The 26,231-nt window shown below is 41.6% G+C and overlaps 2 long non-coding RNA genes across 2 annotated transcripts; one reads left to right on the forward strand and one right to left on the reverse strand.

The window, feature by feature from the left end:
- Positions 1–4,122: 4,122 nt before the first annotated feature.
- On the reverse strand, positions 4,123–25,913 carry LOC112847587 (uncharacterized). Its single transcript, XR_003221226.1, has 3 exons — positions 25,829–25,913; positions 25,035–25,545; positions 4,123–4,309 (listed from the first exon to the last, which is right to left on the reverse strand). It is a non-coding gene; the product is annotated as an uncharacterized LOC112847587 (long non-coding RNA).
- On the forward strand, positions 17,590–19,986 carry LOC109202888 (uncharacterized). The gene is made up of 3 exons (XR_002062866.2): positions 17,590–18,207; positions 19,661–19,756; positions 19,885–19,986. It is a non-coding gene; the product is annotated as an uncharacterized LOC109202888 (long non-coding RNA).
- Positions 25,914–26,231: the final 318 nt, after the last annotated feature.

Raw genomic sequence — 26,231 nt, forward strand, 5'->3', positions numbered from 1 at the left:
TAGAATATGAGACTGGTTGTACCCTGGATGCTTGGATGGGAGAAAAATACTGATTACATCACCATTGGCCACTAATTAATTTCTGTTTAAATGATCGTCTGAAGCAAGGATCATTTGAAGAGTGCTGAGTGAAAGTTGGATCAGTTTTATGCTAATTACGAAGCACATGGGCTGGTCAGGTGACTCATCCCGGGTTTGGGTTTGGTAAATCTTTATCAAACAGAGAAGCTGCTTTTCCAAAGTGAATGTATGCACTTGATTTCAAAGGTAACATCTTTTGGTTTCAGACAAAGCTCCTGTGGTTTGGAGCGTTCCCGCGTCGACGGTGACCTGGAGCTGAGGCGTCCTGCTGGCTCTCTGCAGTCTGACCTCGACAGACTCAACATGTGTTTCACTGTGAACTGAAACAAATATTTTGGGCGTGAAATCAGTGTGACGCCTCTGACTGAGAGGGCGTACAGCCGATTCATTAGGGCCATTAAAGCTTTGCGGCTGTCCCGATGAGGACAAAGGAGAAGCACTCGGCACATCTGCAGCGTGATTATCCTTTTCTGCCTGACAGTAAGTGCTCTCTGTTTGTTTCTGCTGTCCGGTAATACTAATGAGAGGTAACATCTGAGTCCATCGCTCAAATGTCTGAACAGGGAAAAAGCATGAACTGCTGCTTTTGGCAGCGGCTCCGGACCCGCCATAACACGCTGTTAGTGCTGTTTCTCGGTTGGCTTGTGATGGCAGTGGGGGATTTATGTGGCAGTGGATCTATCTTACAGGCCGGCCCATCTGCCCGGAGCTGCCTCCACTGGCAGCGACTCCGCAGCGCTGCAGATTGCTAATGTGGCATTAAACGATAAATGGACGAAGCGCTCTTCCTTCACTCATTTCTTAAAGCTGTCCGAGTCAGCAGCTGCAGCGTCCTAATCCTGATTTTTTTTTTTTACATCTATAAACCACAAACTGCACGCTGGTTCCACCGACGGCGCCGTTACACAAGGCCGCCGCTTTTTATTCACACCATTCATTACAGCTCGCCTTCACTTTAAAGCTTTAAAGTGCAACTCTGAGGAAATCCTGATGATGTTTGTCTTTGGAAAAAAAACATAAACTCAAAACTTATGACAAACAAATACGGACGATACCGTAAAACATGGAAGACACAACCACAACGATAAACACAACCAAATATGACAAACATGAAGAAAAATAACCAAACACTTAAAAACAACAACCACAAAATGTGCAAAGTACAAAGGTGTAAGAAAAAAAAGCAAAATATTGCAAACGATATTAGCATCACAACCACGTGACTCATGACCATCTGCTTTAGACAAAGACATGAAAAAAATGTAGGCGACACAACGGAGTTTAAAAAAATCTCCTAAATTCAGAAGCCAAATATGACATTTCAATACAATAATAAAACGATTGGAGTCACTGGAAGTGTAAATGCACCCGTGGATCTTCACTAATAATCTTATGGTTAAATTTAAATCATCTGGGAACGTGTTAGGATAATTTTAATACATGTTCCCAGGCCTGCGGCGGTTTTTCAAATTCTTCATTCCACATTTAGTGCTGAATTGTACAAAAAATTTCATTGCAGATATAAACTTTGGTGACTGTTAAGTTACGTACAGACGACATGCGTGACACATGAAACAAACGCAAACAGAGAACATGACATCGACTGCAGGGGAATGATAATGACACGAACGGAATAATAGGAAAATCCAAAGAACTCTGATTTATATAAACCTGTCTTAAAGACATAGATATTAATAATCACAGTATATGTGATGATGTTTGTGCCGTTACAGAGGATATACTTACATACACTGCGGTAATTACAGGAAGATACAGGGTGGTGATTCTGAAAGTCCACAACAGGAGGCAAACGCAGGACGGCTGTTACATGTTTGGTTTTCCAGGGTTTTTCATGAGTTTCCAGAATATTTCTGCTCCTGTAGTTTCCTGTGATTTCCAGCAGCTCCTCCAATCAGCACACATGCTGTCTGCCAGTCAGAGTTTTCTATTTGTGAACTACTACTAATTTATCCACAAACACGTCAACATAAACTTCAGATTTAAATTCTTTTTAAATCTAAAACATTAAAACCATGTTGGGTAACAAGGCTGTGACTCCACGCCTGAAGGCTCTGTGTGCGAATACGGGTTTGTCTGAATTCACTCAGCTCGTCTTTTCAGCATTATTTGGGGGTTTTTTCATCTTTTTGGCTTCCGTTAATTTTCTGTGATCTCCAGAGATGATTAAAACTTGTTATGAGTAAATCTGTGCAGATCGCTGAGGTCCGACTGAACCGGGAGAACACCTGGGAAAAAGCGGCCTTTTAATCAGGATAGACTGGAGTCATGTGACGGCTCCTTCCTGTGTCTCCTAACCACATGCGTGAAGCTCTGATAACTGTTTGAATCTGACTTATATTTCTAGGATGAGACATCATGAAAGAATCATAAGCTGACTTTGGATGCTGCCGCCGCTCGCTGTCATCAAACGATCTGCAGAGCAAACATGAGGAAGGCTCTGGATGCTCGAAGGGAAAGAGAAACAGAGGTTTGGGGTTGAGCATGTGGGCGGCGGGGGCGTCCTGCAGGGGAAGCTGTTTTCTCTCCACACACTGGCACCGAGCACACCTCTGCTCCTCGCCAACGTGACGTCAGCTCACTGCGAGACGTTTATTTTTGCTGCGTCGTGTGCGGCAGCCAGAATGTCTCTTTCATCCCGAAGATTGTGTGTCCTGATCTGACAGACCAATCCTCACCGGACTGTTCAGAGTGAACGCACGTGCGCAGAAGCATGAGCACATGACAGGAAGTCGCTTGAAGTGATGAGAGAAACGGAACGTTTTGATCTTGAAGGATTCGCGTATGAGTCACAGAAGCTTCTAGACTCCACTTTCTGCCAGGAGTTTAACGCTACAGAGTCAGATCATCTAAGAGGTCCTCCAAGTAAACAGCCATTTTGGATTCAAGTATTCCTGAAATAATAAGCAGGCTGCCATGCCCTGATCCTGGTTCTATTGGAGGTCACTTCCTGGTAAAAGGGAGTTCGTCCTTTCCACTGTTGCCAGGTGCTTTGCCTTTGATATAAAGCAGCCTGACATTACTGTTGCTGTAAATTGGAGCTATTGTAGACACCAAGTCTTCTCTTAGTGCGACTGCTGAGCTCTACATGATCAGTGGTAGAGCCAACCTAGGTGAGAAGAACCAGGCTTCGATATGTATGACCTCGAGTTAGAGGTGCTAAGGTATACGCCACTTTCCACTCAATGCATCTTCAGTCGTGTTTTCAAGAAGGCAAAGGTCATCCGCATGCTGGAGCCTGGGCTTCTCCTCAGGGTGAGACCATCAGTGCCAGGTCCTGGTTCTGGTGGTCTCATGTTTTCAGCCTGGAAATTTCTGGAAAAGTATCTAACACAAGTTTTAAAAGATCAGCCTGAGAAAAGCACCGTGACATGATTGCTGCTGTGATTTGGCACTAAATTAATAAAATTCAATTGATTTGAATTGTATTGAAAGTTCTGATGGAACGAAAATGACAGCGTGTAAGGTTTATGCCATAACTGGCCTGAATTAGCAGCATTTTATATACCAAAATCATTGGTATCATCCACCAGTATGTGCAAAATAAAATAATAAACTAATAAACATAGTTTTTAATGCTAAAATATAATGTTATCTATAAATTTTCAAATGTATTGTTTTACAAAAAAGCTGAAAAAATAGTAAAAATAGTAAAATATTATTATTATTATTATTATTAATATTATTTTTCATTAAGACACCAAATTGCAGCTATTTACGTTAGTTTTAGCCCTTCTCTAATTTCTCCGGGAAGTCCAGTGTCCAGCTCAGATTAGGATATGAAAACAAGAATTCAGGTTGTTGTTTGCTGAAAAAACAATAGGATAGTCTTTAGTTTAAAACAAGTTTTTGACATTTTTTGAAAAAAGTGTTTTTTTGTGTTTATGAGTAATCATGAGCACATTAAACTGGTTTTATTTAAATTTCCTGTGAATCTGATCCTCCATGTTATTATTCCATTAATAAAACAGAAGTATGTGAGGCCTTAAAATTCATCAGCTCAGCCTTTAATGCTCTGAAACCTGCAGTTAAATCTTCCTCTCTTCTGTCTGACCTGTTGAAACGAGTCTTTGAGTTCTCCTTGTTTCAGCAGCACTGTGCGGTATCATGGAGAGGAGGGGGGTTAAAGGTCACAGGGTCGCCATCATCCTCTACTTTGCCTAATTACCGGGAAGATGAGCGTTTGCTGGCTGCAGTGGTTGGAGTGGTCCTGATGGGAGAAGCGTGGCAGCAGTTCAAAGTCTGGAAATCTTTAATATTTAATACATCGATTAACATTAACAACTGAGGCAGAACTGTTTCAACAGTTCCATTATTATTTGATATCTCTCCATAGAGCCATGATGGGTGGTATAATGAAAGGTGGATCTCTATTTCAACCTTGAAGGGATTGGGCAGAGTGCCAGTAATGAAGATGTATTAAAGCTTAATGTAGCTTAATGTAGCAGGTGTCATATATATAATGTACAGAAGCTCTTTCTAAAGCATTATATTCATCGCTACTACCTTAAAAGCCACTAAATCTTCTAGGCTAAGTTAGTCTGGCTATGATTCTCTTCCAATTAATCAATAGAAAAATTGTTAACACACCTTAACTGGGATCCATTAGAGTGTCCCTGGGTAATAAATGTTCCTGCGGTGCTCAGGGAGGGGGGCAAACTGCCTGCTGCACTCAGGTTAATGGGCAAAGTTGAGAGAAGTGACCACTAAATCTGCAAGGACACCACATTCACACTGGCTGAGCCTCGATCGCTGGCAAATGAGCACGGCTAAGAGCTAATCAATGGTTTCTGTGGGAGAGGAGGGAGAGCGGCGGGGCCCCGAAGAGACCTGAGACGACATCGAGTATGATTCATTTCACCTCCGTTTGAGTCTTCGCAGGCTTCATACTCCTTCGGTTTACACTGACCGGCACAGGAAGTCTACCGCTGACGGAGCGGATCTTCCTGACCTCCTACACGTGAACATCACAACATGATGCTGAACATGTGTACTGAAGCTGAATCCTATCTGTCACTCCATCATGTTATGACAGCAAAAGGAGGAGGAGGATGTTTGCTTCCAATAATAGTGGGGTTTGTGTTAAGAAACATGAGCCCACATATATAATGAAATCTAAAGGTCTGACCTGACGTATTTTACACCCAAATCAGAGTTTTTCTGGAAGCAGTAACCACCAGAGATCACCATGAGTAACAAAAACCAGACCAGATTATCACAAACCGTTTTCGTACAGGTTGTGGTGTTCCACAGAGCTCTGTTATTGATCCTCTACTTTTTATTCACATTTAAATTATATTCTTGTTTGTCAAAGCACAAAATGTTTCCTACTTCATAACAACTGTGCAGGAGGCGATTGTTTTTACAACTTATCTGCTATAATTCCATTAACACTTAACATTGCAACATTAGGGGCGAGGCCTCTTTGACTGACAGGTTGATAGTGACATGTGCGGCTGTAACTTCTAGCTCTATGTTGGACTTCACCTGAACTGGACCTCTGATCTGTGTTTTTGCTGTTGGAGCCTTTTAGAGCATTTTTAATGACATCATGTGACCAAAAATATGCTTCTGTGAGGTCTTTTTTATATTCCATATATTTTGACCAGGGCAATTATCAAAGATGGAAAATGAGGCATATTATTTAAGGCAAAAAGTTTAAAAAAAATCCCTTCACCTTACAAATTTAACACAGATTTTTTCTTATGATGCCACCAACAGTCAGAATGGAGAAGCAGCTCATTGTTTCCATCCGCAGCTGAAAGAAGACACTGAAAAGGACCAAACTTTAGCCGAGAGAACATCTGAGATGATCCATCCACAGCATGAGGTTAGTCATTATTATTATGTTTCTGCAGGGTTTGGACCACTAGCTATGGAAAAAGTGCTGTTCCAGAGCTGATAAAAAAAAAAAACTGGAGAGGCTGAGAGTCAAAAAAGTGCAGCCTGTTAAGAAGATGAGAGTTTGATCCAACACATTAGACGCTCGGACAAGAAACAGTCGATCTGATCCATTTCTGGGCAGACAAACAGGAATACCCAATATGTGAATAATACAGCAGGCTTTTGCAGAAATTGGACAGGATGAACTACAATTAAAAAATAAGTTGGAGTGTATCTAAGTGCAGAGAACTAATGGAAATTTGGCTCTAAAACAGATAAAAAGACTAAAAATGTTCCGCTGTTTCATAAAGTCTTTATAAAATCTCCTTCCAGCATCCTGAAAGTATTAAAGCAGCCTGCTGGTCGTATGCAGAGATGATCCAGGAAGCTGCCTCTCCTTTGGATTCTGTGCAGCCATTATTATTATTATTGGGATGAGTCAGCTCCAATGCATCATGGAGGAAAATGGCCCCTGAGAACATCAATGTGAAGGCGGACGGAGAGGGCCGGCACTGCCTCCGATCCACTTTGGGCTGCCGGGGAATTAGATCAGGAGGAAAGTGTATGTGACAAGAGCTAATTAAGTCCCATCATGCCGCTGAACCTGACGGGGGGGGGGCTGAGGTAATTGCATTTACTTCATCTTGTAATGCCGGCCATCATAACTGCTAATTCAATTGTACAATCATTCTGCCAACTCCTGGCCATTAAGCACACATTTAATTGCTTCCATAAAGCTTTTAATATGCAGCACACAGAGCGCAGGACGTGACACGGACCCTCGCCACCAGCCAACATGCAGATGTCCCGCCGTCACCACGGAGACACAGTCCAGCCTGGCCGGCGTGTTATTGGACAGTCCTGCTTCTAATGCATCACCGCAAGATGAGCGTTTGGGGTGAGCTTGGTGGGGTTGGATGGACGGATATCAGCTGTAACCTCAGTGTGACAAGAAGTTTATCTGCAGTGGTGGCGGCACGGTTTACGGCACGACATTCAAAGTGCTTTATTTATGACACAAAGAGACAGCGAGACGTGAAGAAGGACGGGGGGAACAGAACAGGCTAAAGGGTTGTTCCATAGAAACCAAATCTAAGAACAGCTCCCAGAATCAGCTGATTAATAACTTTATTTAATGAAGCTGTGAAACATTTTACAGCACAAAAACTCATTAACTGTTCAGAGTTTCAGGCCCTCCAAAGACACAAATTTGACATTTTTCAATTATTTTCCAGCAATTTTGAGCCCTCATAGCTTCATATGTTCAGCAGATCTCCACGTGAAACTTTCAGGGCTGAAAATATGTTTAGAGAAACAGTCTAAAGATGAAAGCTCTTTGTTCTGACCTGCTGTGAGCATCAGTGATGGATCCATCACAGTGAGAACAAACTGGTGCCTCAGAACAGAGGACATCACATAAAATATGACTACAAGATGATCCTGCGATCAAGATGCAGAGAAAAGAAGGCTTTAAATCTGCTCCGACTTGTTTTGTTGCAGGAGTAACTAATAAACCAGCAAAAAGTCTGGTGAGCTTTAACTGATGATGAATAAATCCAAAAATATAACGTTAACAACAAGGAAACTGTCAAAGTAAAACCAGAAATGGAAAAAGCACCCAACACTGAACGTGGAGTTGGAAACAAAGAAGGAATGAAAAATACACCAAACACTGGAAAATAAAATCTACAGAAACTTAGATTCAGTCCTCAGGCTGTGAGTCCTGCTCTAAAACTGATCGGAGCTGTTCATCTACTCTGGAATGTCAGTGATTCAATCCCTGACTGGATGGATAAATATCTTTGGGCAAGATACTGAACCTCAAGTTATTCTTGATGCATTGATTGGAGTGTGATTGAAGGGTTTAGGTATAGGAAAAAACTACTACTCACGCTTTATACGAACCTTTTACCACTCCTGCAGGGATGGACATGATTCTTCTTTCTAACCTGCTTCACATCACTGGATGGAGGTGTCGATTGTGTCTACAAAACTGAACTGATCCTTCTCTTTAAGTGGATGAAACCATCCTTACAGAGTCAGCTGGTAGTATTTTCCTTTAATGTGTCAGCTTTCCGCAGCATGAGCTATGTGGGGAGCTGAGGGCTTCATCGAAGGGTTAAATGCTGCTGTTGACCACACTGAGGCCTGCTGTGATAAGCAGACACGCTCTGTGAATGAGAAGGGAGGAGAAGCGTCTGATAACATCCCGGTCGGGGAGTCGTATATAACAGCAAACAAAGCTCTGAGGAGACAGCGCATCAATACCCTCGCATGTACACCACCATTATCGTGCTCGAACAAAGCCCCGGAGCCGTCTCTCAAATTAAAATCTTGTATCAAACCGATGGCAACAACTATTTACTGGCCATATTTTACAGGCGAGCCAATGAAAAGTAATAACAGTTGTATTTAATGTATCTGCTCCTGCCAGCTGCTGGGCACGCGGGGTCTTAATAGGAGCTGTCCATCACTGTCAGCGCGGCGGCGCCCAACAAGAGGCCGGCTCTAATAAACATGAGGGGAGATAACAGCGGCCGCCTGCTGCCAACCACCGTGCTCCTGTTAACTTCCTGCTCAACCGCCCGTTTGTCATCCCACTTTGTAACTCTCATAATTTGTCACGCTGGATGAGCCGTCTCTTTATCTCGCCTGTCTCATGCCTTTTCTGTTTTTTTTCAGCCATTAATTCATCTGCAGATGCTCTGAGGGATTTCCTGTCTCACACGGCTTTGCGGGGTTATTTCATCAAGCTAGTTCACGTGGATCCTGGACTGACTGTTTCCTGGAGCCTCAAACCTGGATTCTTTTAACGGCCTCCAGTGGGCGATACGCGTGGTCGCACAGAGACTGCTCCTGTAGAAGTCTAAGGAGGACGTCCCCCTGCCCCGACCTCCGTGAACGCTCTCCTCGTGACTTTATGAGCTCATTTTGAGTCCTGCTAAATAAAAATGTAAGGAGGGAGGATTATCTGGGCTAATCTCAAGCACTGTAGTATTTCTAACAGACGCTCCCTGTAGCCTGTCCTTCTGCCACTAATCCTCACCAGATCACCAAACATGGATTAATGCACCACTGAAAGTAGTCCCCAAAATATTTTAAGATATTTCCTCACTTTTGTTTGATGCAGCCTCCTGCAGCTCTTCTGGAGAGCACAGAGGCATTTCCAATGTCTCCCGTGTGTCCAGGGTCTCCCCTCAAACACCTCACCCAGGAGGCGTCCTGGTTGCTTCACCAGTTTCCTTTCAAGGAGGTCAGTGGCTCTACGCTGAGCTCTTTCCTTCAAAGGAAGCTCATTTCCACTGCTTGTATGCTCCTCCATCTCAGTCTTTGGGTCAAAGGTGAGGGTGGGAACACAACCAGTAAATCAACACTTCAGTTTCACAGTGCGCTCAGCTCTTTCCACCACAAAATACGGGACATCATTTTGCTTTCCTGTTTGTATAATTACTTTAAAAATGGCAGCTGTGACCGAATCGTTTCTTTACCAAAAAAGTTCAAACCTGTGCTCCTGGAAGTCTGTTAGAAAGGCCGTCTGACCTCAAATCAAACCAAAGTATGAGCACACAGTTATCAAGTATCATAAAAACGGCAATATTCACAGTATTCACTTATCACTGGACCAAAAAAAATGAATCAAAAACCTGGTTAATGACCAAACATCGGCGCACTCGCTGCCGTCTTTTATTCTTTATTACTCACAAGTAACTGGCATTAGTATTTATGTGCTGTGTTCGGGAACTTTTGTCTGATGTGATTTAATTATAATTTAAAGTTGTATTTTTATAAACTGCTCAGAGACAGCTGCTGAAAATTCATATTTTTTGGCTCATTTGCGTTTTAAAGTGAATAAATAAACTTTAATGTTTCCTTTGAACGGAGTCCAAACTTCTGGAGGCCCGGAGACGTTTTTTTTTCCTCCAGTCGAAATCAGTCTAAATTAAATCCCGCCTGCTGTTTGTGTGTTTTCTCTGCATGCTTGTGTGTGCGTGTTATTGAGTGAAGTTTCCCAGAATGCTGTGCAGAGCCTCCCTCTCCTTGATTAGAGGACAGCGGTGTGGGTAATGAGAGCGTGGCGTTCTGGGTGCAGTTTTAATCTTTATAAAAACCTTCACCCGGGCCCCCGTCCCACCGGAGGGAGATTAAATGCTTCTTCACATTAGTAATGTCAGCACAAAATGATTATCTTTTCTGAATAATTTATTCCTCGGCCCGCCGTAATTTTCTTATCTCTCCCTTTTTGCCTCTTTTGCTCTGCCGGAGACGGTAAATGGCTGTTAGTCTCCAGAAAACCTATGGATCGCCGTTTCCATCAATCAATTAAAAAACACTTACCTCACACTCAACATGATTTATATCTTGTTAATAGAATTGTCTCACTATATCCCTATATTATTATAGCCTTAATTCCATTAGCTGTTGGCTTAATGCTTTTTTTAAGGCTGACCTCCAGGAGCACGCAGATAGAGGGAGGATTAGTCCAATATTGGCCAGAATACACAGCCTCTTTCTGGGAATGTTGGAGGTCAGGGCAGCCGGAGGAGTCTGGACGCTGACTCCTGATTGGCTCGCGTAATCCCAAAGACCTCATCCGTTCATTAGTGCCTATTTACTGCTGTGGCATTCAATTAAAGGACCTTTGTGCAAGCCACTGAACACGGCAGCTTCACAAACCCCCAAAAAAAAGAAATGCCCTCAGAAGTGATCGACTTCAAGACAAAGGGATCCTTCTAGCAGATAACTTACCTTTTAATTGATAAAGGAAAAACTTTCCATGCTGTTTTCATCACGTATTTAAATTCATAACTTTTTATTTAATAGTAGTACTAACCAGATCACCAAATGGATTCATTCACCACTAAAAATAGTCCTGAACAGCTCCAAAAACTGTTTCCTTACACTGATTTAATACAACCCTTCTACAAAAACGTTGTTGTACTGTGTGAACTGTATGTCAGCACCATCTTCCCCGGGTTCAATCTCATTTCACAGGCACTGAAAACAGTCCTTAGAGCCGACACAGCAGCGCCTTTAATTACCAGACATCCAAATATACACCAGACAAGTCATTAATTTACAGAGGGGTCAATTCTGCAACCTGACAAAGATGGCGGAAATTGTTATTATATTTCAGGAAAAGAAACAAGTCAGGGCATCAGAGCCCAAGGCGGGGTAGCGTGGACATCTGTAAACAACACCTCCTGGTTTAGGAGCTGCTTCAGGCTCTTTCTTATTTCAGCAGACGATGAGCAGACCACACTGAGCTCGGACTCCTCCTGTTGCTCCACGGCTGACCGGAATACCAGGCCATCACCCACCCAACATCTGGAGGTTCACAGAGCCAGGAACGCCACAGAGGAACAGCTGAGATTTACATCAGGGAAAAAATCCAGAACACTTCAGAAGCATCTTTCTCACTGAGAAATGTGTGTCACTTTACTGATACACATTTCTGATTTCAAATAAAAGAAACGTACTGATGCAGAAAAATATCATCTCTAAAAAGGCCTCTCACCCCACCACCAATGACTGGATTCCAAGCAAAATAAATCTGCTCCTGGGGTAATTACAACCACCATTAAAATGATCCATCCTTACAGAAGGCAAAGGGCTCGGCTTCATATAAACACTGTGAGGAGTTCAAGAAGAAACTGATTTCAATAGGACTCCATGACCTCATTTACTAACAACTAAAATAATCTCATATTACAGCAAAAAGGCTTGAAATCAGAACAGGAAGCAGGTGAATTCAGGTGTCCAGGGGGTTTGGGAACCACGGCATGCGCTCTGTTTGAAACCAGCTGCAGATGATGTTTAATTCATGATATTCTCTGAGTGATTTACAGTCAGAAATCCAAACAATCATTTTAAATCCAGCCGCAGAGACAGAAACGGGTTTGTTTATGGACTCGTCTTCACATTTCCTCACTGATGCCACACTCATAATTCAGTCTTGCCCTTGACACAGTTTCATGTAAGTTTCTTTTTAAATATTCATCACATATGGCCTCATGAACCCATTACTGTTCAACAAAGCCCGGAAAAGATGAGTTAAAAACTACAGCAAAGTGTCATCAAATAATCAATCACTCGCCATGGCTCCCACAGCACGCCGCTCTTATTTAAAGCTGTTGCATAGTATTTCAATATATTAGGAGGGAATGAATAGGGACGATGCATCAGGCTGGTGTTACAGGAAGCAGATGAATTCAGCTGCGAGAGCTAATGAGGATCATATCTGGCAACCTTTTGATCCTGGACCTCGTCCCGGTCCATATCAAACAGCTGCTCTACGCTGGCCTGTAGGGTCAGGATGTTCTGGAAGTTTGGTTTTCTAACGTTTAGGTCGAGATGTTTACATGTTCACACCGTCACCCTGTGACAATGAAAGCCCACACGTAAACACATGCACTCGTGCAGTAGTATGTTCCTGGTGTTTGGTCGTGGACTAAAACAAGCCTAAACTATAGTTCCTCAAATGTCTACCTGAGGCTGGCTCCAAAAGTGAGTCAGCTTTTCAACAGGCGAGTTATCATTCTAACGGGTGTAAATTAATTTAACACCTGTTATTTACATGCAATAACCCACACTGTAAATATATAAAACTATTTATTTTCTTTTTTTCAATATTTGTATATTTGATATTTTTTTAATTGGGGCTGTTCGTATGTACATAGTAGAACCGCAGAACTGTGCACCTCCCCCCCTTCTTCTCCCACATGTCTGCACTGGGTAGGTGATGCTCTGAATCTCACTTTACATGTGTATAGTGACAATAAAAGGCATTCTATTCTATTCTATTTTATATAGAGCCAAATCAACAACTGCCCCCTCAAGGCACTTTATATTGTAAGTAAAAATAAGAGAAAACCCCAACATGAGCAAGCACTTGGCAACAGTGGTGAGGAAAAACTCCTTTTTAACAGGAAGAAACTTCCAAGAGAATCAGGCTCAGAGGGGAGCAGCAGTCCACATGACTGACAGCTATAGAGACTAGAACAGATTTTGCATCACGCTGGAAATGTTTGCTTCTGCTCTAAAGTTTTAAGATGGGAGTCTATGGGGGCTGATTTACTGCTAGACCCTCTGCTGGATGTTAGAGAAACTGCAGGTTTTAGTTTGAACTCTGTGGCAACACTGGGACTGTTGAGATGTTTCGGTGTGGTCCGGAGCGATGGACTGGCTGAGGCGCACTGCAAACACACTGTTAATGTGTTTGTGTTCAGGATGATTTCTCTGAAGCGACGGGGGGCCGAGCACAGGCTCCACACAGACGCTCTATATTTAGCGTCCTGTGAAAACCATCTGCCTTCCTGCCGCTCTGAGGGGGCGAGTCTGTGAGGCCTCAACTCACGTCTCACACTTTAAGCCTCTGTGACTTTCTAACGAATAACTTGACAGTGCAGAATACACAAACATGACTGTCACATAAAGCTTTACAGTAATGAGATAGGTGGCCTCTGGCTTCAGTGAAAATCGAAACCACCACGTCCTCAGTTTTTGTGGTTCCCCCACAGCTGCTACAAAGCCAGGATCTATGTGGGAATAATAGGCCCACAGTGGAAATATTCCAGACTAAACACATCCACAGGACGGGATCTCCTGCAGGAGCTGTTGATGTAAAGCTTGGGTGGAGTCACACAGCCAGCAGAGGGCAGCACAACAATCAGTCTGAGTATTAAGATCAAGAACTCACCAAAACTGGAATTGCTGTAATGTGGCTTGGTCAATAATGCAAACTTTAAGCCTTAGTGCAATTTATAGCTCATGCAGTTATGAAGTAGGAAACACTTTGTGCTTTGACAAACAAGAGTGTAATTTAAATTTAAATAAAAAGTAGAAGACCGATAATAGAGCCCTGAGGAACGCCACAGTTCACAGTGATATTTGGTGATTACTGTTTCCAGAAAACGCTGTTTTCATCACTCTGTTGTATACATACAGTTATTATAAGGAGAGAAATTAGACCAATAAAGACTGGAGCCTCAGGTGGCCTTTTGGTCAATTGTTTCCCAGTTCTATACTGTAGGACAGATGAGCTGCTTCCACAGTTACAGATGTGAAAAGTTTCCAAAAAAATCATCTAAAAATGATGATGTAAAGAAATTTCAGTAATATTTTGCATTGCAACGTCTCTGGGGAACTCTGCAGCTGTGCGGTTATGTGAAACAAAGCCACGCTGCCATTATCACATTACTGATTGAGCATTATGTGGCGTACAGTAGACGGAGCCTCCGATAATTCAGCCTAATTGAATGAAAGCTCTCAGGCCTGATCTCACAGAAGATATGGAACATTAATTGACATTTGCTGAAGCCGAACAAAGGACAGTAGAGCCGTAACGCTCATTTAAACATATTAATCCCCAGAATAAATCATCCTCTTCAATCTGTTATTGATCTGAAAACGAGCTGAATCAATCCAGAAAATATAAAACAGCCTTTCTGCAGATTTATGTGAATTTCTTTAAACCGGTAGCTTTGGATTAGGGGAGCACATTCATGCCAGAGCTGAATAAAGAGAGGTGCTTTTCTGACACACACACACACACTTGTAGAAGTGGAGAGGCTCTTATTGTGGTGGTGCCTCTCCTCGATCCCCCTCTCCAAGTCTCCATCACGAGGCGATAGATAATAAGAAATCCCTGCGTGATGGCGGGGGTTTGGGATGACGGGTTAAACTGGTGAGAGCATGTTTGCTAAGCTGTTTGAGGAGCATTCTCATATAGCCGCTGGCAGTGATGAAGGCAAGGAGGAGGAGGAGGAGCAGGAGGTTTTTTTCCTCCCGCCTTTCCATCTCAGTGCACCGGAGAGCAATGATGGAATGACCTGGACTTGATCTTCGAGGGCAACATGGCTGATGGCTCCTGCAGATTGATAAATTGATTCAAAACTATTACCATGGTAAAAAAGCAATAAGGTCATAAAAATTGCATTGGTCCGGCCCGGCTAAGTAAATCCGAGGCATTTTCGGGAGTGGGCACGGCGGGGCAGGAGGCTCCGGGCATGAGGTGGAATGAGAGAGCGAGAAATGACTTTGAAGAGCTCATCATCTTCAATCTATTTTTCCTGCCGGGGCTCCATGCCGCTGCATAGAGGCACTTCATTACAGGGGAATAACTGTACACAGGCAGAGCCCCGGCCAGCCTCGGGCCCCCCGGGGGCTCCAGCTGGTTAATACCTCATCACGGGCTTCATTGAACGCTTTAATCTGCACTCCTGTGATCAATAGGAGCCCGCTGTAAATTAAAAGGGCCATTTCGTGTAATCAACCCTGTTAATGCTCATTCTGAAAACCATTATTTGTGGAAGGTATTTAGGAGAAAATTGCCACCGTGACAAGCCCTCAAAATCCCCCCACCTCACCCCACCTCCCCAACCAAACACCCCCTCCCCCACCCCGCGGTGCAGCAGAGGTGGTCAAGTATTCAGGAGCTTTTTGTTATTTCAGCATCACAGTAAAAAAAAAAAGAAAAAAAAAAAAAAGATTGCATTAAGCTAACCTCTGGCTCTCAGTGGCGCCCCCTGCTGTTCAGGTCCTGGTGGCTGCAGTTTGTTTTATTCATCAAAGCAAAAGACCTGAACATTTATAACAAACAAGACACCAGTATGGTCAATTAAAAGCGCTGCTGTTACAGTTTTTATTGCAGCTGAGGGCATTAGGTGTACGGAGGACTGAGAGGGTCATTATTAATAAATAACATTTAAGAATACATAAATGCTTCATGATTTTTATGGCATCCAAATAAATAAATGTAGGCATTAAATAACTTTAAAATGTCACTCAAATTGTTTTTATTTCTTTTTCAGTTTTGTTCTTTATTTGCATATTTTGTATTTATTTCTTCTCCTTTTTTTCCATTATGCAAGGAAGGGGAAAGACAGTGGGACTTTTACATGACCTTCTGTCTGGAGGCAGACAAAAATATGTGAATTTAAACTATGAAATTATATACATAAAAATAATGCTTATATATTTATAATATCTTTTAATTATTATATTCCTGCACTCACCTGCATTATGTTTATTGCTATAAATAGAATGCACAATATGTCATATAGTTTTTATAATCGTATTTCATTATTCTTGTTTATTTGTGATTATGACCTCTGGTCTTACATGCATGTGGAGTCCATTTTTTTTACCTAAAAATCTGTCAGATTACACATTCCTAGTTTGTTTCAGTCAGTCATTTTTTTAAATGACGGGAACAATTTTGATCTTTCGTAGTGTAATCAATGTTTAAGCTACATTTTTTGTGTTGTTAAAATTTATTTCACTTATCTAGCAAATTTAATGTCACAGTTTAAAATAAATGTTGAAAGGAAAATGTGTCTATTTCAGTTCTGCCATAAATGATATGACAAATTATTCAATAAGAAAAATCAAAGTACTTTTTTCAGCTGTTTTAGGAAAAGTAATTTGTTAACTGCTTCTAATTTAATCAACATTGCAATTTGGAAAATTACTGTTTTTTTATCTGTAATTTGCTTCCCTCCTTTCAGAACTAGCTCTCAGTCTCCACGCTCAAGTACCCTTAAGCAACCCAATATTATCCTATCTTCTATTCTTCTGTTACTCAAGTGCACTTCCTGTGATGTATTGTTATATAAATAAAATTGAATAGAATTGAGTTGAACAATAAACCTTTTCTGCTCGAGTGTGAGGTGATAAATGCTGAACAGAGAACTGAGACGGAGTCAGAAATATCGATTATGTTCATTCAGGTGGCACATCAGTGGTTTGTGGTTAGGGTGTACCTGCAGCATTAGCATTAAACTTTAGAGCTCGCAGGATTCCCGTTGTCGACTTTGCTTTGATTGTAACTAATCAGTACACCGTGAAGTTTGGCAGCGATGGCTAACATCCTGATGTAGACACTAAATGTCACGATCCCGGGTTTTGTTTTGAGTTTTAGATTTTTTGGTCATTTTGACCAAAACCTGTGAACCTGGGTTTGATGCTGCTGTGTTTATAGTGACTTTAAGGTTTTTGTGATATTATTGAGTTTTCAACTCCAGCTTTGATTTGATTTGATTCGTTACTGTTTGCATTCAGGTTTTAGTTGTTTTTGTCTGTCTAAATCCTGGATTTGAGGTCTTTCCACACCTACAGCAGTCTCATGGCGGTTTGTAAAACAGTCCTAACCTTTAATACGGACACAAATTTTCCATGTCTCTGAACACAACTTTTAATCTGGCTATTCTCATATATACTGTGTGTTCATTTCGTGGTGGAGCAAATGATTTTTCCATCATACATATGACCGATGTTCACACATGACCTATGATAAATATGCTATTAATTATGAAACATATGGGTTGGTCAAGTACAGGCATAAACACAGAGTTGGTTCGGGTTAGTAATTAAAATCTTGGCTGCTAATGATGATGCCTTCCTGCTGTTTCTGAGGCCGCATTCATACGTACACGGCTATTTTAAAAAATAGTTTTTTTTCTGTACTTCTGAAACTCTGTTCATGTGTGGATGAGGAAAATTAAGATGTTTTCTTGCAACATCAAAGGTATGCGCCTTTGCCTCCTGTCTGGCATGATCTTGACTTGTATTTTATTTTTCATGCGGACAGTGATATTTCTTAAAAAAACCAAAGCTAAAAACACCCGTGTACGTTAAGACACAGTCCAACACAAAATAAACTCCCAATTTAAATACAGTATTGGTATGATGAACATAATTACAGAATTTCTGAGTAAAACCCAACTTTATTATTTTAGATACTTTTGAATATTTACCTTCCTAGCTCTAGTGCCTCAATTTTCTTTAATTTTTTTTTCTAGCACTCAGATTATTATTTTCAGATTATTAGGTAAAGCTAACAGTCCTGTGAGACTGGAGTGGATGGAGGGGCTGAAAGCAGCAGTGGTGGAAGGACAGCAGTCCAGAATGGAGTGGGATGGCCGTCTGTGGGAGACTTCAGACTGGGAAATGGAAGACAGAGCAGATCAGTTAGGAAGGAGGGGATGAGCCTCGAGCGCTGCTGCATTTAACACACACACACACACACACACCCCCGCTGGGAGCGAAAATGAAATTTTCCAGGCCGCTATTTCTGCAGCAAATTCAATTACTGAAGGCACTTGTACAAAGAGCTGTGACTTCCCTGATGGTGAGATTGGAAAAGGCTGATGGCTGCAGACAGTGAATAACACGACATGGCTGCGGCGGCGGAGCAGGTATACGAGCTCAGAAACAATATGTGGACAGGTGAGAGAGAGCGAGGAGGGCGGCTGCGATAAAAGGTTACGAGTTTAGAAAAGTTCCATCGCATTATCTTCCTCTTATATAAAGTGAGAGAAAGATTATGTTGTGACCCAGCGCTGTGCTGTGATTTACAAATGGCTGTTGTCAATACATGAGCCATCCTCCATCACATATCGTAGCACTTAAACACACCTGAGATGATAAATAGGAGCCGAGACAGGGCAGGATATTAACCTGCAGCCAAAAACACCTGGAGACAAAGGGTCCATTTACTGCCGGCACTACAAATACATTCAAATAAAAACATTTTAAAAATCAGGAGAAGAATATCTATACGTTACCTTCATGAAGTCCAAACACGTTATAAAACATAAATCTTTTACTGATTGTTTTCTATGTATTATTGTAGAGTCTGAGGAAACTGTTGTTGTGATTAATCCTTTGTATATAAAATTGAACTCTTTTTAGCCGGACCCTGACTGAGTAGCTTTTTAGCATTTCAACCTGACTCATTTTTAACAGCTAAAGCAAAGGACTAGCTATTAATGCTTTAAAATAACTGACTAGTTTGGGAGAGAGCTAACCCTGACCTAGTACTTTTTACAGCCTAAAAGAGGAGCTCTTCAATGTAACAGACTACTTTATAGTGGTTAAACTGAACCAAATACTTTTTAGCAATTACACTTAATCAAAAAGCTTTTAGCACTTAACGTAAATCAAACTGTTTGCGATTGGTTTTAGCGCTTTAACCTGACCAACTACCTTTTATGGCATAAAGGTACCAAGTAGCTTTCAGTTCTAAATCTTAACCAAACAAGTTTTAGTAGTTTTACCCCAACTAACTAGTTTTTACTGGCTGAAGTAAAAAGTTAAATGAACCGAGTACCTTTTAGCTCTTTAATGTAACCAACTAATTTTAGCACCTAACTCAAATCAAATGTTGTCATCAGTTTTACCTAAGTTCAATCTTTTACCACCTAAAGCTAACTGAGCGCTCTTTAGCACTTTAACCTAATGCTAACCAAATAAATTTTAGCACTTTAACTTTAAGCAGTTTGTTTTAATCACCTAACCCTCACTACTTTTGAGCTTTTGGCAAATAAACTTAATCAAACAGTTTTCAGTAGCTTTTAGTGTTTTAACCCAACTGACCAGTTGTTGAGTATCCAAATCTAACTACGTAGCTTTTTATTAGCTACATCTAGGTTTTTATTGTGTTGTCTGAAAAAACACCTTTATACTACGGCTCGGAATTCAGTTGTTTTTAATTAAAGTTATGGTTTCATGTATTGTTTGGCAAGTTTAAAACTGGTTTATAAAAAGTTACTGGTTTGGGTTTTATTGACACAGTAACAGTCGACGTATAAATGCGTTAAAATGTTACCATCATTTTTAAAGCCTTCACTCTGTTTCTTGATTTGATTGTTTGTTGATGATCTGTTTTTATTCATCACAGGGGACCCTTGTTGTGGGAGTTTAAAATCACGGCCTCGGTCCCACACTCAGGCTTTGTCTAGCTTGGCTGGCCACTGGAAAATGAGTGTCCTTTCTGGTAATCCTGATCGCCTGCTCCTCATTCTCATTGTGTGCTTTTCCTTTAATTTCTCCTTTCTCTGCCACAAAGCCGGCAGCATTACCTACGAGGAAGAGGGGATCTAAAGTATTTGATTCCAATTCCAGGCAAACCCTGAGGGGGACTTCATCAGCACGGCAGCCTGTGTCGTTTCACACCGTGACAGACAGAGAGGGGAGAGAAAAGCTATTAAAGTTGTATCTTAAAAGGTCAATAACATTCGCTGTAATGACTCTGACTGTTTAATCCAAATATATGGGTGTGTGGCTGAGCCCTGCTGCTGACATTGATAGACTTGAGTGGCAAGCGAAGGATCCCTCCCTGTCAAAACATCCCCGGCTGAGAGGTAATGAGAAACGCCACTTGAGTGTAAACTCTCCAACAAAAAGCCTCATCTTGGCCTCTCCCTCTAATCATCGGGATTGTCTGACTGTGAAGAAGTGGTTGTTTTGTATGTGAGACAATCAATAGCGGACCATCCAGGAAAAACCTCCAAACATGTCCACCTCCAGCTTTTTTCTAAACACCTGCACAAGACGTACGCACTGGGCAATGAGTCATAACATGCAGGGTGATAAGGCAGTAAATATGAATGTGTGTGAGACATCTTCTATGAACATAAACATTCATATTTGGTAAAAAGAATATTGTGTCTGGTAGAGATACAGATCTTAAAAACATAACAGCTTTCACAAATATGATAACATCTGGTTTGTTTGTGTTAGGCTGCTTTTCTTACATTTATGTGAGCAGATAAAATGGTGATTGCAGGTGAACAGGTGTTACTATGCACCAGTCGATCCAGAGTAACCTGCAAACAGGATGCTGTCCTGTTTGCACTGGATGTAGCTCCTGAAGGTGAACTTCTAAAGCAGCTTTGCATGATCCACAGTTCAAAATAATTTGTCTTCATTTTAAACTGGATCTCAGTTCAGCCACATCCTTAAACAAGCTCCTCCCCCTTTAAACCCTTCTTCTGATTGGATGCACCTCACAAACAGGGTTGTGGGTGTGACCCACAGAAACCTTTACACACTGGATGTGTAAAATTCAAGCAAATATTTCATAGTTTAAAATATATTTTTGGAATTGTGTATTCTAAATGCAGCTGTTCACGTGTAGCCATTTCATTTTTGCATTTACCACAAATTCACATTTTTGTTTTTTGTTTTTTTAATTAAGCTTGATTTAGGGGATTTTTCACATGTGAATAAACAGATCTGACCAATGAGATCACTGCGTTTGGCAACAAGTGTGGTCACAGTTTAAAACGCACGCCGGTACTCGAGCGACGCCTCAGGTTGTTGCACCCGGTTTAATACAGCTGCATGGAGCAGATTTAAATGATGGCAATAAACCAGGTTTCACAGAAAGGAGAATTTTTGTCGCAGGTTTGCACCACCCCGACATCTTCCCTCGCCACACTGTGTTGCAGTGGGAGGATTGTTTGGAGTGGTCACGAGCGCTCGGGCTCCTCCAGTGGGGGGCGGATGAGGTTGTTTGGGAGATGAGATGATATGTGGTTGTGTTTGTCTAGAGCTGAAACACAGTCTGATATCATCTCTCCAGCTCCCGGGCAGCTAATGTGATATTTGCTGTCGCCCTGGCCCCCAAATCCGGTGTCAAGCAGCAGATCTCATCTGCGATGTAAGACAATTTCCGCATATCTGAAAAGACAGTTTCTCCAGTCAATAGACTATAAATTGCACTTGGAAAATGGGATCATCTTAACTAGAGGTTATTCACTTTCCTCCCTGGGTGCAGAGGCTAACCCCTCCTTTTTTAATAATTTGTATGTTTAGATGTTTGGTCAATCTACCTTGCACTTGTAATGTCTCATCGGAGAGCCCATCAATCAGCTCCATCCTGGCAGAAATCTCCTGCCACAATATTACACGTTATTAAAAGGATGATCAGAAGGCAGCTGGGTGTGCGCTGGCTGAGGCCCTCTTCTCATTTTCCGAGTGCACGGCCCCAGAATAATCTAGTGATTTATCCCCCACCTCCCTCCATCAACAAGTGCTGCAGCTCCGTGTCCTCAGCCATGAAACGCTGTTTACTCCAACCTCCAAGAGCCACAGGTATCATCATCTGTCCTACCTGGAACAAAGACTCGTTTCATCTTCATTCAACTTCACAGCAGCTGCTGTCAGGTGCTTATCTTACTGTTAAAAACCCTCAAAGCCATCATTAATTCTGACATTTGTGACTGGAAAGTGACCCACTGTCATCATTTCAGCATTTAGCATACCTGCTGTATACCTGAGCATCAGTACGACAACAAGGCTGACTGAAACACGACAGCGGCGTGCCAGGAAGGCATTGATACAGTCTGCTATCAGTCTGTGACTGAATGTGCTCAGGTTGGCAATTAATTGCAATCTGTTTGTGGTAATACGGTGATTAACTGAGTAATCTGCAAAAAGCACAGCTCTGCTGCTGTCTGCATGCACAGAAATTCACACCCTTACAGCCAAAGTCCAGCTGGGATTTCACTGATGTGACTCAGAAATTTCTAAATAAATAATGACGTAGCGGCTGCAGGACGGCAACTGCAGCAGGACGACCTGGCTGTTATACAGGAATACAGCCAGACTACTATATGCTGAGTCCAACCCCCCGTTGTAGAGACGCATCGCAGACGAGTTGCGCTCATTAGCGCAGTCTTCAGCCCTTTAAACACCAGACGTGTAAAATCTGTGTGAATATTTTGTGCGTTAAAAACATTTTTATTTTGCACCGACTGCGTAATTTCACTGGACATATTTGTAGCATTTATTTTTTCAAACCAAGCTCACGTTTACAGAGCTGACTACTGCATTTGGGAACAAGTGCTCTCACAGCTCAAAGTGTCCACTGGTACTGAATAACCAACAATATGAATCGGTAAATAATCCAGTGTGACCTCACAGCTAGCCACTGCTATGGGTCAGAGGGGGCTCTGAAGGGATTCCTCAGGTGTGGTCCCACCTCTGCCAACAGGAGCTCAAACTGCCCCACTGTTTCCTGAAACATGGACAAAGCTTCGACTAGTAAAGGCAAAGGCCAGCGGACTAATGGCCTTTACATAGACCGACTGTGGTGTGTTTATAAATAAAATGTCATATATTCTCATCATTGATGTGCAGTTTAGAATCTCAGCATCTAATACGTAAGCCAAATATTACTGAACATGCTGAAGACCTCACGTTGGTAAATATTGTGATTTCCTCTAAAGCTTTGTGAGCTGACAGACGAGTTTAAGCTAAGCCTGACCCCATGTTTCAAAGACACTTGAGGGAATGGTCTTTACAGGTCTTTACTCACAGCGGCGCTCAGCTCCATTTTTCTGCTCTGACAACACAAGTTAAGAAACGCAATATGACCGTAATCATGGGTGATCCATAACCGGTAATTTCTAGAAAGATTTACGACCGATCTAACAAGGTTTTCAGTTAAACCGCAAAATATTGCTTTGATTAGTCAGCATTAAAGAAATTAATGTCTTTATTTAAATGAAAATAAAGCCTTATCACGGTGGTATTTAAATAAGACAAACGATGACAGGACTTAAATAATGACTCTGTCTTTATGTTGGCCTTACATTAATATTGCTTTTTATCTCCATCCAGGATATTAATAATGGAATACTGTGGGAATTAATACTTTTGATCATTAAGAGCTCAGAGCTGTGTGAGAGCGAGAAGTAAGCGCCGGGGTCGTCATTAATAACCATCATAAAACATTGAACCTGTGGCTCTTTGGTGCCTCATTGCTGATGATTGATCATGAATATTAATAACACCAAATGGCAAATAAATGGCATCGTTTAAATGCTTCATATATTACTTATCGAGGAGGTGCTTTGCACAAAGAGGCGCCGTATTTCATCCAACAAAACTGTCAAATATGCAAAAGAATATTTTACAATGAAGATAAAGGGGCAGGAAACACCTCCTCCCGACCACTTTGTTAATACTTAAGGAATTTAAAATATTAATTTGCTTTTGTGGACATGGATTCGAATAATAGGAAAGGAAGAGTAGAAACTGTTGGATTCTTTTTAATATTTTAGGTGTTGGAGCCTCAATTTCAGTGTTTTGGCTGCTGCCATCTAGGCCTCTGAGAGAGAGACAATATTTAAATGCCTGTTAGTATCAAATGACATCTAAATAATCCTATCATTTCACTTGCCAAAACCAAGGTTAACCTCACAGCAGCCATATTATTGGTCAGATGATGTCAATAAAAATGCTCCAAACGGCTCCAACAGGTCCAGTTCAGGTGAAGCTAGCAGACAGTTAGAAGCTACAGCCACCTGTCAGTCAAAGAGGCCACGCCCTTAATAATGCAAACTTGAAACCATAATGAACACACTGGTGACTTATAAAACAAAAACAACACAATTGTTATGACGGAGGAAACATTTTTACATTCAAAAACAAATTTTTGTTTAAAGTAAATAAAAAGTAGGAGATTGATGATGAGCTGATGGAGTAAAAATGGATTTAAAAAGTGAAATCAAAGATGATAAACCTTTTTTATCAATTGATTTTCATGGAAAATAGAAATGAATAAAAGCATTTGAAACTGAAACTGAAACAGAACGATGTCCAGCAAACAAGTAAGATCCAGTTTTCCTTTAAATTAAGCTGAAGTGATTCAGTCTGATTTAGATTAATATCAGTCAAATCAAAGCTATAAATTCGTATTATTTCCCAGATCGATTCATCTTTATTTGGGTTGTAGTTTTGACTTTGAAATTCCAGGAAATGTTTTGACTATAAGAAAATGAAAATGCTCTTTCCTTGTAAAACAACAGAACATGTGACTTGCTGATGTTTCTAATGGAGCTGATGAGAGAGACAAATACAGTTTGTAACCCGACGTGATCGAAGCGTCGCCGTGAGAGTGGACATGAAGAGACTGTATCATCAATATCCTGATCACACACACACTCACAGCTGTGCGCAGGCTGACAGGAAGTGGTCATAAATAATCTACACTAAGCACCATGAGCGCGGCCTTTACCTCCCTCCTGCACCACCTCAGATATCGAACATGACATAATTCGCTGTAATAAAACCAAACGTTCACTTCATAAATTTGCATGATTTATATGGAAGCTGCAGAATAAATTCAGCATCATAAATATGCAAAAACATGAAAGCATTTTAATTTATTCTCATGTGATGGCGGGACTTAATTACTGATTGGTTTCCCTGAGCTCGCGCTCATTAGGAAATGTGCGTTAATGAAGTGAACGCCGAGCGTCTACCTTTTTTCCTGTGCGCTCACAGCGGCAGTGAATCTAACTTCTCATACGCTTCCATTCTTTGCAGCTTTATGTAAACGCCGGGGTCACACAGCGGGCGTACATCTGACTTTAGCAGCTACAGCGAGGTAATCAGAGTCCTCTCACGCCAGCGCTCCTCCTCCTCCTCACTCTCCTCGCACACCTTCCTGGCTCTGTACAAACAGATACCTGTCACGTATGAGGAATTGGACCGCTCCTTAACGGATTATTTACTTTTAATGGGCGGGGGGGATGATGAGAAAAGCACTTAATATGTGCTCACACGAGGCGTGATGTATGGGGTCATCGTAACGCCGGCGGCACCGCCCCGAGCTGCTCGGCTGAAATAAATCTGGGAGGCTGCAGGGCTCCGCGCAGCTCTGAGACCTCAGGTCTGCGCTTCTCTCACTGAAGCCCAGGAAGGCTGGACGTCAGGAGGGCAAGACGGAAATGCTGGCTTCGCATGTGGTCATGGACGTTAGTTTGCGTCAGGCTATGATGGAGGCAAAAATAAAAAAAATTACAAATAATACACATCTGCAGGCTAAAATATGTCGGAGATAACGCTGAAATAAACATGTTTACGGCCTGGTATGAAAACTGGTTGATAATTTCACCCTGCATGACACCTGTACAGGTGTTTTATTATCTACTTGTTTAAATTCACTTTGGCAAAGCATCAGAAGATTTTACATGGTGTCGGATAGAAAAGCAATTCTCAAAGCAGAAAAAGTTTTCATCTTTCATAATTTCGGGACGGTGGGTTCATAACTCACCTGTTTAAATTGTGTAAGGCTGGAAGTTTGTATTGTTAGGGGCGTGGCCTCTTTGACACAGGCGGCTGTAGCTGCTAGCTGTCTGCTAGGCTAGCAAAATGCTAACAACCGGTCCAAGAAGTCTGAGCTCCAGTTGGTGATTGAAACTCTGAAAAAACAACATTTCGGCACCCAAAAATGAAGCTTTAAGTTTTACATATAAATGTGAGTGTGTATAATTCAACAAATTCTTGTTTGTCATGAAATAAGAAATGCTTTTTGTGATTTGTGGTGTTGTCCCCTCTATAATCATCAAAAAACATGTAACATGTAGTTTATGATGCATACTTGTAAGGAGAGCAGTGTTAACATGTTAGCTAGCAGCTGAACGACCTCCTGTGGATCATGTATTTAAATGTAATAA

The sequence above is a fragment of the Oreochromis niloticus genome, linkage group LG7 (assembly GCF_001858045.2).
Source record: "Oreochromis niloticus isolate F11D_XX linkage group LG7, O_niloticus_UMD_NMBU, whole genome shotgun sequence".
NCBI classification, from domain to species: domain Eukaryota; kingdom Metazoa; phylum Chordata; class Actinopteri; order Cichliformes; family Cichlidae; genus Oreochromis; species Oreochromis niloticus.